This window comes from Lygodium microphyllum, chromosome 11 (genome assembly GCF_053477565.2).
Source record: "Lygodium microphyllum isolate KBCC chromosome 11, Lygodium_microphyllum_v1.1.10, whole genome shotgun sequence".
Classification (NCBI taxonomy): domain Eukaryota; kingdom Viridiplantae; phylum Streptophyta; class Polypodiopsida; order Schizaeales; family Lygodiaceae; genus Lygodium; species Lygodium microphyllum.
In genome coordinates this window covers 102,213,606-102,225,905 of record NC_141145.1, presented here as the reverse complement: position 1 = coordinate 102,225,905, position 12,300 = coordinate 102,213,606, and the positions used below count along the sequence as shown (strand labels likewise).

At 42.2% G+C, this 12,300-nt stretch overlaps 1 pseudogene; it reads right to left on the bottom strand.

Annotated features, from left to right (window-relative positions):
• Nucleotides 1–706: 706 nt before the first annotated feature.
• Nucleotides 707–1,384, bottom strand: LOC148029171 (putative anthocyanidin reductase pseudogene; annotated as a pseudogene).
• Nucleotides 1,385–12,300: the final 10,916 nt, after the last annotated feature.

The window sequence follows — 12,300 nt, the reverse complement described above, 5'->3', positions numbered from 1 at the left end:
CTCTTTTGGGCACACATTCAGCCTCTATGGGCATACATCATTTGCTATTCTCAACACCCCCCCTCAAATGATGAGTCTCTACCCTTGCTGGCTTTTGCCCCCCCTACATGTAAACATGGACCAGGAGACTTGCTCTTTGGCAGCCTAGTCAAGTTAAGGCTTGAAACTTTACATTCTTGGTAAGGGTTTTAAATCCACTGTGGGAAACAGATCCACTCGGGGAATTCAAGATCCTCTATGGAAAAAAAAAATTTTGCAAAAATATTTTGTTGGTTTGCAACAGCGGAAAATATTTTCTTCATCCTTGTTTGTTTTGTTGCTTCATTGGCAACCTTTGATCTTTGACTTCAGTCTCTTTTCCTTTGTTGTGCTCTTTATCCCTTTTGTTGATGCGTGGTATGTGTGTTTTCTCCATTTTTCTTGACACAATCTTTCTGCTCAATGCGATAGATATAATCTGATACATTGCTTTGACATGGTAGATTCTTTTTGACATACATGACTTGGTGATCCATTACATAGGTTTTGAAATACATAGGACAGGTTTTTGGCTTATCATGTGTATTGTAGTGTTTTAGGCATTTAAGATGGATACATATCTCTTTGAATATCTCTTGGGCTTGTTGGGATACATGGCTTGATAGCACATCATGGCCTTGGATACATGGAGTTTTGACATTTGGCTTAATGGCTATATGGCTTGACATTACATTGACGTTGGATCTTCTTTCAAAATCACACATCTTCTTAAGGTGATTACATAAATCAGTTTGAGGCAAAGGACAGTGTGAATAATGGTGACCAGATCTAGATTGTACTCCTCCGCCAGCTCGAAGGCCTTCTTCTCAGACAAGGTCTTCGACACGAAGTAGGGCCATCCATGAGGCTTCTCCCTGAGACACATCTCGACGTCCGTCCAACAGTCCTCATTGATGCGTTGCTCTGGGATGTCTTCTAGTTGAGTGAATCTGACTGCAGCTGCCGACGAGGTGAAGACGATGCGCTTGATGGTGGGAGCCTTGGAGCATGACTTGAGGATGCTTACGGTCCCCTGCACAGCCGGCTCGATGCAATCTCTGTAGGGGTCCTCGAAGGAGAATTCTGTGGGGCTCGCGCAATGGAACACTCCATCGCACCCAGACACGGCCTCATCAAATACATTCTCTTCCAGCAGCTGCCCTGTCATTATCTGCAGCCTCTCGTTAGCCCCAGGAAGCTCACGCAGTATCGATGTCTTCTGGAGGTCATCTGGATTCCTGACTGTGGCGCGTACCCTGTAGCCTCTCTCCAGAAGGCGCTTCACTAACCAGGTCCCCAAATGACCAGATGCTCCTGTAACGCACACTAATTCATGGCCGGATTGATCCACTGCAGCAGGGGCCATCTATCATGCGGCTGAGAGCTTACAAGGAAGAAGAAAACACACCAGTAGCTACCTAGCTCAGCCATGGCTCTGATACCATGTTGAGAAATACGGATCTAGAGCTAATTAGCTATGGTGGACGCAAATCAAACACACGATACATGATAGATAGAAGAGATTGTAACTCAAGTGAATTAGGTTCCAAGATAGATTAACTTGGACTCATAAACACAATCTTGAGTGACTCAAAGTGAAAGTACCATTCCATTGAAATGAGTGTCAAGTACATGCCTTTATAGCTTTTTGGATAGTACCACTGTACCTCACTGTGCATATGGGATTTTGGACATCTCTTCTTAGAGCTTCTAGAGCATACATCTTTGTCATATCTCTCATACAAAGCCACTTATGGGCAAGCCTCTTTTGGGCACACATTCAGCCTCTATGGGCATACATCATTTGCTATTCTCAACACAGAGTCTTGAAGGTTGCTCCACTGAGAGGTGGATAGTAAGAGCTATGTCTTCTTCCTCCTTCTTGAGCTCCACCTCTTCCTCCTCAGCTCTTTTCTTTCTCTCGTCCTCAACTCTTCTAGATTCCTCTTTTATTCTCTTTCCCTTGTCCCTTTCTTCTTTCTTTCATCGTTCTTTCGTGCTTTTGGACTCACTTTGTGCTTTGTGTAGATCTATTTTCTCCTTCTTCACCCACTTTTCTTTGGCCTTCTTATGTAGAGTCTCTTTCATTGACTTCTTGGCCCTTCCTTGGCTAGATTGTGCTTCCTGCTCTCATATGTCCTTACTCACGGTCCTTTCACTGGACTACTCCTATCCTTGGTGTGGAGGGGACCTGTCTGGCTTCTCACCAACTACCTCGTTGTCCTGTGCTTTTCGTAGTGCTTCTCTTATGATGGTTGTCAAGATTCCTTCAAAGCCAATGGTGGAGGCCTTTGAGGATGATGATTTCTTGTCTTTGGAGTCGAGGACTCTCCCCCCACAGGTCTTTCATCGATGGCTAATGCTTTTGTCGACGTCTCTATCATCTTCCTCATGAAGCCATTGAGGTTTACCTCGTCGAACGAAGCAACAATGCTCTCTAGAATTGGTACATTGATTTTGTTCATCAATGCATTATATTGTTGACTTGAGAATAGAGCATACACCATTTTGGCCTACTTTTGAACCTTGTGATCGAGGATGTCAGCTAGGCCGATGCCTTCATTGGTATTTACTATCACTTTGTCCATCCCTAGCATGTCGTACACATCTCATTTTGGTTGTCCCTCCACTTTGCTTGGTAGTCCCAATGCTTTTTGTACCAGCTCAAGGCTCATCTCAATTTCTACTTGGTGGGCTTCATTTTCCAAGTGTATTGTGACATTGCCCCAGTTTCTATTGAAGAACCAAAGGAACTCAGCACACTTCTCATAGTCAGAATGCCTCTATGTACTTCTAAAGCTTACATTGCTTCACCAGTTTTGCTGGATGGATGGTTCTTCCACGACTATGTCTTCTAGATTTAGGATATACCTAAATTTGAATTGATTACAAGCCCTTGTCTCCAACAAGAGGCCACACTTCACCTGCTCCTCTTCTGATAATGGGAGTTTGTTGCTTGTATCTTGGCCTACCATAGTGGGTACCTGTCATAATGCCATAGTTCACCATTAGTGTCCTCAAGGTAATTTGTTGCAGAAAGATGAGCATGAATTAATTATGCTTTCTAAGGAAAATTAGCATGATTAATTACAAGAAGAGCATCTTTTTCTTTAAGCAACCTACTCATTTCAAAAATTATATGACTTTTCATCAGTCACGAGTTGATTTTTATCCACTCTCTTCCGCTCTTGGTCACTGATGGAGGCTTCATTCGTTTGTTTCATTCACCTTAATTGTTCGCATGTTTGATTCCACCTTGCCCCAGAATCCTTCCTAGCATTAAGGTTTGAGGGTTCAAGGGGAGGGGTCAAGGGCATTCAGCATTGGCTTGTAGTGTTTCACTTTTGCAAAAGCCAATCATAGAAGTTTGGATTGTATTTGAGATTAGCATAGCGGTCCATGTCGAAAGGACAGATGCCTACTTGAGTGAGGTAGGTGAGAACATCCATGAGGAAGTCATCGGAGTCGATCATGCTAGCCATGTGTAACTCTTCCTCGGTCAAAATTTGATCTAAGTATGGGTGGGTCACGATGTGCTCTTATAAGGGTCGGTCACAAATGGTGGTCAACACCCTATAGAAGGTTGGGGCCACATAAGTGGGATCATACTCGGAGGTCTTAATGGCACATCACTACTCAGCACTAGTCATGATCTAGCAACCTTCTTCTTCCCATTGGAGTCTGGAAGAATACCACTTGCGTAAGAAGGGTGAGTCATTATCAGCTAGCTTGCGAAGTTTGTCCAACTTTTGGCTCATGGCAGTAACTCTGCTCTTGCTATAGGAGGTGATCACTCAATGTTTAAGGGCTTGGTCTCAAGATATCTCAGCATCAGTGATCAATTCCTCTACAACTACGGGGGTTTTTACCATCGCAAATTTGTATTCCTCCTAGGTGCATGGCATGACACAAACTTCCAATGCTAAGGATGGGTCAAGTAGACCTAAGTCTAAGCACTCATAGCTCTTAGCAAGTAGAGTGAAAGTGGCATATTAGTGCTTGATGTAGGTGACCAGGTTGTCTCCTATGTTTTCAGCTAGGTCTTTATCCAACATGAGGATTAATCATCATTTGTAGGATGGTTTAAGACCTGTCGGGGTGGGTAGGGTCAAGATGGGCTAAGCAATGGATCTTCTGGTGGCCGATCATCAGGTGGGTCCTTGGGAGTGATGGAATCATTAGGGACCATCAATGGGGCATGTAGCTTAGAGGATGTGCTACAATTAGCTTGAAAAGTAGTTGGGTCACTAGGATTTTTAGGGGTGGTTGAGTCAATGGGATTTGGCTACAGTTTTGGTCGATGGACTTGCTATAGTGCTAGTAGCTTAGTGATCTTAGGCTCTATGGGTTTAGTAGCTCTGGGCTCTACAAGCTTGGGTATAAGGGTCTCTTAGGACCTTGCTTCCTTAACTAGTGTTCTATCTCATGTGGATGGGTTTGAGGGTGGCACTTGAGTAATGCCCTTGACAGTTTTGGCTTTAGGCACCCATATCCAGGCATTTCCCTCATAATAGCCCTGCGCTTGCAACAAGGTCTTGGGAACCCATAATGGCTTGACCATTCATCTTCATTTGTATTGCCTATTCTATGGCATTCTAGCTCTTAGGTGCGCTTTTCTGGCATTGAGAGGTAGTGTGTGCCTACTTCTAGGAGGTGGGCCTTTATGCTCAGGCATCCACTTGAGCTGTGGTTTCTAGGCCTTAGTTCTTATTTCTACGGTTTGTTGGCATTGAGGTTTGTTGGGTTGTGACCAGTCATGATTCCTCTCCTTAGGCTTGGTAGTGGGTTGCTCTATCGGTGGCTTTGTAGGCTTCGTTGGAGCTATGCTGCCCTTGCTAAAAGTTGTTACTATCTTAACATTGCCAATGGCAAGGTGAATGCATTGCGAGTCATAGTTGACCTTGTAGTGTGCTTGTTTCTTGAATGCGTGTCCTAGCAGCAATTCCTTACCAGTGGTTGCAGTGTTAGGAATCACATAAAAGATCATAGGTAGGCTTTCAGTCTCGATAGGGACAGTTATTTTGCACTTTCTGAGAAGTGAGTAGGACCATCCTCCAAATGGATTAAGTTTAGTGTTGGTAGGTTGCAATTGGGTTGACCAATGAGGGTCCAATGATCATGCGTAAGGATGTCACAATCAGATCCCTTATCAATGAATGTGTCAAAGATGTGTGTCTTCTGGTCAATCACTGATAAGCATAGGAATGCAAGTGCCACCATTTCCTCATCTTCATCTTCAATTTCCATGATGGTGGCCACTCGCACTTGATAGGGTTGGATTGTCTATGAGAGCTCCCTGTCGTCATGCAGGTTGGTAACTAGGGGCATGTCACTAGGCTCAACAATTGCCTTAGCGACTTGCTCTTACTTCTCACTCTCCGAGAATGGAAGATCGATCATGGCTAGCACATGCATCCAATCTTGCTTATCCTCAGGACAAGGGATGTACTTGGTGAGTGCCCCGTAAGATTTCCTAATCTACTCATCACCTTTTAGCATTGTGGATATGGCATCCAGGTTGATTGGCATGGTCTTCCATGTTTCCATCTCTACTTTTACTACCTCCATTTGATTGCTTGAGAAGATCATACCATTAATCGAGTCTTCTATGACACGTACATTATTGCGCATCCAGGGCCAGCCTAACATGATGTCATAGTCCACTCCCTTCATGACTATAAAGTAAACCGATCATTGGATACCTGCAATCTTCAATGGCTAGTTCTTTAATATTCCAAATGGCAGCACTTTCATTCCATTGGCTAGGGTGAAGTTGAACCTAGCATTCTCAATAGGTGGGTTACCCCAGTCCTGGAGTATTGCATGGCTCAGCACACTAACACTTGCTCCTATATCTACAATTCCCTTCCTCGTGGTGTTGCCTAGTAGGACTGGTAAGACTACATGCCTTTCAGTGCCTTCCCAAAAAGCATTGATGTGTAAGGACTTGGGCACCAAGTGTAACGTCATACTGGGTATCTGAGTTATCACATCATGATCGTGTAGATTAGCTTCCCCTTTCTCCATTGGTCCTTCAACCCACTGCTTCAGCTCTTGCCATAGTATCGGATGCTACCTAAGCAAATATACGGGGCTTAAAGTCACCAGGGTGGTCACTACCATGGTGAGGAGGCCATTAGCTGCTTGCCTCTCTCCTAACTTTGCTTTTCTTGGCCAATGGTCCAGAATGGTTTGCTAGCCCATAGCCTGTAGACTCTATTTAAGCGGCACTACTTGTGGTATAGCCGCATCCCTCAACTTTGGTTTTGAAGGCGAGGCTAGTATGCTTACACTTGAGACATCATTGATCTCATCTTCCAATATGGGCTCGGTATCCTTCAAGTGCTCATGGGATTTTTTTACCCTCTCCTTAACCTTTTCGATGGCCTTGAGTTGGCATTTTGGGTTGGGGTACTCCCCAACCTTTGCACCCCCCTTCTCGGATGTCTTTGGAGTTGACGTTTCCGCCTCTGCATCTGTCACCTTTTTTCTGATAGGTAGCATTCTCGAACTCTCTATTTTTAGCATCACGTTTGTGTCAACTTTATCTCTCCTTCGGCTATAACTTTTCTTTCCGATTGAGGCTACATCTAAGTTGATGGGTCCAGGCAGCCTACTTTGTCTGCACGCGGGTCATGACATGCAATGGGATGGGTGTGTCCTCTCCATTAAATGTCTCAAATCCAAATAGCCCCAATGGTACAAATGGCTCATTTTCTGCACTACAAGGTGGTCTTTGTCTCAAACATTCTGTAAATAGGTGAGTGATTCCACACTTTGAGCATCTAAGATTTCTGGATTAGCCTGCTCCCGTTTGAGGCAGCATGAGAATATATGCCCTGGGTGTCCACAAGTCCAGCACAAGATTGGTTCTTGGGTCTGCCCTCCAAAGTCTCTGTCTCTACCTCTACCTAATTCCATCACTGATACATGTTGGTAATCCATAAGGATTTCATTTTCCGCTTTTTCATACAACATGTAAGGGTGCACATAAGGCTCTTCGTCGTTTGGCTACTCCACATAATGGAACCGGAGTCGATGGATGGGTCATGTAGGGTCCAGATGGTCTAGTTATACCTGTGGAATTTATCTCCATCCTAGGAATGGCCGGTTTGGCATCATTAGCTGTCAAGAGATCCAATGGGGTTCCCCTCCCAAAAAAATTTTACGGCCTATTCACTAGGTAAGGCTGTCCATATGGTTGCGAATATGGAAGTCTCCTTGGTAGCATGCAATGCAGGGTATCATGACCAAACCTACCGCAAGTGGCACAAGGTTGGGACCTCGAGTCCTCACACTTGGCTGGCATGTGGTTTTTGCCACAATACAGACATTGGATGTGAGGGCGTGCTGGTCGTCTCATCATTTCTTGTAATTTGACTAGCTCCGTCTCTCTAGTAGCTCCTGACTTGCGTCCATACCCTTTTTTTTTATCCTGAGTACTTAGGCCTGATCTTTCACTTGACATTGAAAATCTCTCAGAGTTTGTAGCATTTGTCTCCTCTTGAGTCAAGCTCTTCTTCGAGCTGGTCGTCCATTCTAATCACCTTGTCAAAGACCCTAGCTAGTGTGTCTCGCTACAAGATTAAATTGCCTATCAAGGCCTTGTAGAGTTCCTCGTTGTGTATCCCATTGGTGAAAACTGTGGAGACCACTCTTTTGGTGTGTCCAAACTCGTGTACCACATCCTACCCTTATCTCCTAAGCCTAAACAGAAGCTTGTGAGTGCACAGGGTATGATCCTGAGGCCGTTGGCCTTGTAGACCTACTTGAATTGCTCTAAAAAGCTATATGGGTCATTGTTTGGTTGGTACTTGTCTAACTACTTAGCTACAAGAGGGATTATTGATTAGCTCTTAGGCCTTGGTTTACTCCTAATCTTGCAAGCAATGAGGTTGCCATTGCAAAGGCACTCTGCTCTACCCACCTATTAGGTAAGGGAAGGGCCTTCAAGACTTCAATCCACTGACGTTGCCTCATATTTAGATCTGGTTGAGTGAAGATCCACTTAAGGCTTTTATGATCGGTTACCGGTGAGAACTTCTTCCTGAGCAAATAATGTCTCCATAACCTAAGGGCGTGGATAATTGCAAGTAATTCCAGGTCATGAGTAGCATAATTTCTCTCATGAGTCTTCAATTTTCTTGAGGAATATGCTATTGGATGTCCTTCCTACATGAGTACACATCCCAAAGCAAGAGAGCTCGCATCGGTCACCACTTCAAATTCTTTGCTAAGATAGGGTAGTTTGAGGATCGGAGCCGTGACTAAGCTATCAAAGCTAGATTATTCAACTTGGGTCCATTTACTGGCAACATGCTTCTTGAGGGGGTCGGTGAGGGGTGCAGCAATCAAGGCATAATAAAGACCCGATAGCATCCTATTAAACCCAAAAAGCTACGAACTTCACTTATAGTGGTTGAAGGTGGCCCCAGCAATCTTGTACGTCATTGACCTTGGTCGGATCTAGTAAAATTCCTTATGCTAAAACTATAAACCCTAAATACTCGATTTGCTTCTTGAAGAATGCACACTCATTCTTCTTAGCATAAAGCTTGTGAGTCCGCATTGTCTCAAGAACTGTCTGCAGTTGTGACTCGATAGCGGGGATGTTTGTTAGTCCAAATGACATTACAGTAAACTCACAATGATCATACCTTGTGCTAAAAGTGGTTTTTGGAATATCTTCTTGCTTGATCCTGATCTGGTTATACCTTGAAATGAGATCAATCTTGGAGAAAATCTTCGCTCCTTGTAGTTGATCAAGTAGTTTGTCGATCCTTGGAATTGGATACTTATTCTTGATTGTTACCTGATTTAGCCCTCGATAATCAATGCAAAGACGGAGAGTCCCATCCTTCTTCTTCTAAAATAACACCAGACCTCCTTAGGGTGAGTTACTGGGTCTAATGAATCCCTGATCTAAGAGCTATTTAAGTTGTTCCTTTAGTTCTATGGCTTCAAGAATGGACATTCCATATGGTCGCTTTGAAATTGGTGCAACTCCTGGTACTAGCTTGATTTCATGGTCGACTTCTCTCTGTGGTGGTGGAAGTTTAGTTAATTCTTCATGAAATACGTCAACATATTCCCTAAGCCACGACGGTTCATCTTTGGCTTCTTTATCCTATTCAGTATTATTTAATTTGATTAGGTATACATGTGAGCCTTTTCTTAAACCTTTAACGATTCGAGAAGCTTTCGCTGATTGAATCTTTGGTTTCCCTGCTTCTCCTTGTGTGGTCACTTGTTTTCCTACAAGATTCAAGAATGTGGCTTGGCCCTTTTCACAATGAACATGAGCGTCATTGGGAATTAACCAATTCATTCCTAATAGGCACTCATAGGTTATGAGGTTCATCACTCTGAAATGCATGTTGGTCTAATTGTCACCTAGATTAAACTCCACCTTGCTTGTTTGATGTGTTGAGAAAACTTCTTTTCCATCAGCTAACTCAACTATCAGCCCATGTGCATGCATTGTGTCTATGCCTAGTTTTCTAGCACACCTTGGTGATATGAATGAATGTGTACTTCCACAATCAATCAAAATTTTAAAGGGTTTACCGTTATAGGTTGATGGTGTTTGAATCACTAAGAACTGTAGATTTGGTCTCTTCTTGTTGAGAGAGGTGTGAACTCTTGCTCTCTCCATGTCACTTTCCAAAGTGACGCCTTCATCATCTTCTACTTCCTTGAGGGTTATGCCAGCAACTCTTCCTCTAGATGTGGTTGTCCCGACTCTGGAACTAGCTTTGGCTTACGTTCTGTATGATTTTTGGGCATTGCCTTTAGATGTGGCTAGGTTCATTACAATAATAGCACTTGAAAGAATCCTTATTACCACCAATAAAGTTCTCCACCGTCGACGTCTTAGCCTTCTTGCTATTAACAAATTGGAATTGACCTTGAGCTCTTTTTGCATAGCCTCGAGTCATATTTCTATTTTGGAACTTATTATTCCAAGGCATATTATTTCTTTGCTTGGATTGGAGTCCTTGCACAATCGGTCTTGCTCTTATCAATGCATCTTGGAGGTCAGATGGAGGCATTGCTTCAAGTCATGTGTTTAAGGGATCATCCAATCCGTGGCAAAACTTGGATACTTGCTCCACAATATCCATAGATGGTGCATACTTGAGAAGTGTTACAAACTTCGAGTAATAGGCTTCCATTGTCATTCTAAGTTGCTTTAGACCAAAGAATTCATTCATCTTTTGCGTGCGGTATGCTGGCGGGAGATTCCGACCTCGCACTGCATCCTTTAATACATTCCAACTAACAGGCGCTTTGAAGATTCCTTGGTCTTTACACCATTGTTTCCACCAAATTCGAGCTTCTCATCCTATTAGCTTTAACTTGCCGATCATTGCTTGATTAGATTGGGGTAATTCTAGTAGCAATAAAATAATCTTCCATGGACTTGACCCATATTTCTGCTTCAGCCTCAACGTTTTTTCATTTGCCATCAAACTCAAGTGGTTTGACTTGCTTAAGCAGGAACTTTTCTTGGATCTAAGGGTAGGAACAACTTCTTGGGGTATCATAAGATTTTCTCTAGTCAGCTCTATGAATGCTATCATACAATTTGCTCGTATCTTTTCAAAAAGAGAAATCATTTTAGAAGGAAAGAAATACTTCATATTAAATTTTCAAAGAAGGTTACATCATGATAGAGTTTTCTGAATTAACTTAAGGAATCTAACCATGGATTTTAGATATATCTACTGACTTGTAAGATAGTTTTTCAACATATATATTCAATATTCGGTATTTAGAAGGAGGGTTCAGATATACCTCTCATTGGTAGTTACGACGGGGGTCTCGGCCTAAGATTGCAATCCTATAACCTCGGCTAATTTTTCGTATACATATTGATTTCAAGGAATCTGGCATCCTTCAATATGGGATTTGGATCAAAATCTTCCAAAGGAATAATTCCATTGAACTCGTCTCAGGATAACATGGAGATAATCAAGATGATCTAACTCAATATAATAGTTTGTACCATATTTTCTCCATTGTCACTCAAGGTAGGAAGGAAAGAAATTGTATATCCTTTCTAAGATATTCATGAAACATCTTCACCATCCATAGTCCGAAGAGTGCATATCAAATGTAAACATAGCACGAAGCACTATAAATTTCTTTCAAGCATCATCATCTTGGAAAAAAAATCATTATTAAATAAATAATTTACACAAGACTTTAGGGATATATATGTATATATATATATATATATATATATATATATATATATATATATATATATATATATATATATATATATATATATATATAATTCTTAGTTGCTAGAATGGCAACCAATTTCATATACAATGGATAGACAAAATAATTTCTTTTTCTGTAGGGGAAAAATACAAGGTTTATTTGGGATGGTTGGTTATTTGGGAGAGATGATTTCCCTAATAAAATCTAAGCATAACATTCGGATACATCCACTGGGTAATAATCTGGCTTTGAAGAATGGATATCTAAAACTCGATACTTTAAAGGAAGATTTGGAAGTCCATCTTTGACATAGTTGCGATGTTTAGAGAGACCAACAACTATGACTCGGTCTGCTGGGATGACCTTTGTTGCTTCCTTGTAAACATATCAATTTATTTTACAAGGAAATGTATGCTTACAAGGAAGCGGCAAAGGAAGACCAAACCCTATGTAAGTCAGTGAAGCGGGCCTTCCTAGAGTTTCTTCCTAGTGTTTGTTTTTTGGGAAATCTCTTGACTAACTGAGACCACCCTTCCATAGGACTCGATTCGTCAGGAATCCATCCACCTGCTTCCCTCTATGAAGTTTCTTAGTTATCTAATTACCTACCACATTATGTGAAACATATAAAAACAACTTCATTAATTAAAAATTCAGTTATGCAAAGTTGTTTTTTTGTGTAATTTACTCACTGACATACAATCATAATAAAACAAATACATTGATTATATTCCATAATGTGTATTCTCCTACCCATACAGGAGAAAATTTACAATTTCATGTGCTGCCTCATTCAGCGCATTTGGATGTCACCAAGAACAAATCCACCTATAGCTAGTGTTTTTAGGTGTCCCAAGTAGAACTCAGGTCATACTACAGGGGACCAAGTAGTTCCTCGGTGTGTAAAGGATTTACTAGCTAGAGCCCCCTCCCTAGCACCCTATCCATCTCCTACTTAATGCGATCCTTCCTGGGAGACCTCTCACCATCGGAGTCGGTCCATGCTTCCACGGTAGTAAAAACATCCCCTCTTGGTATGGGGATTCGGCA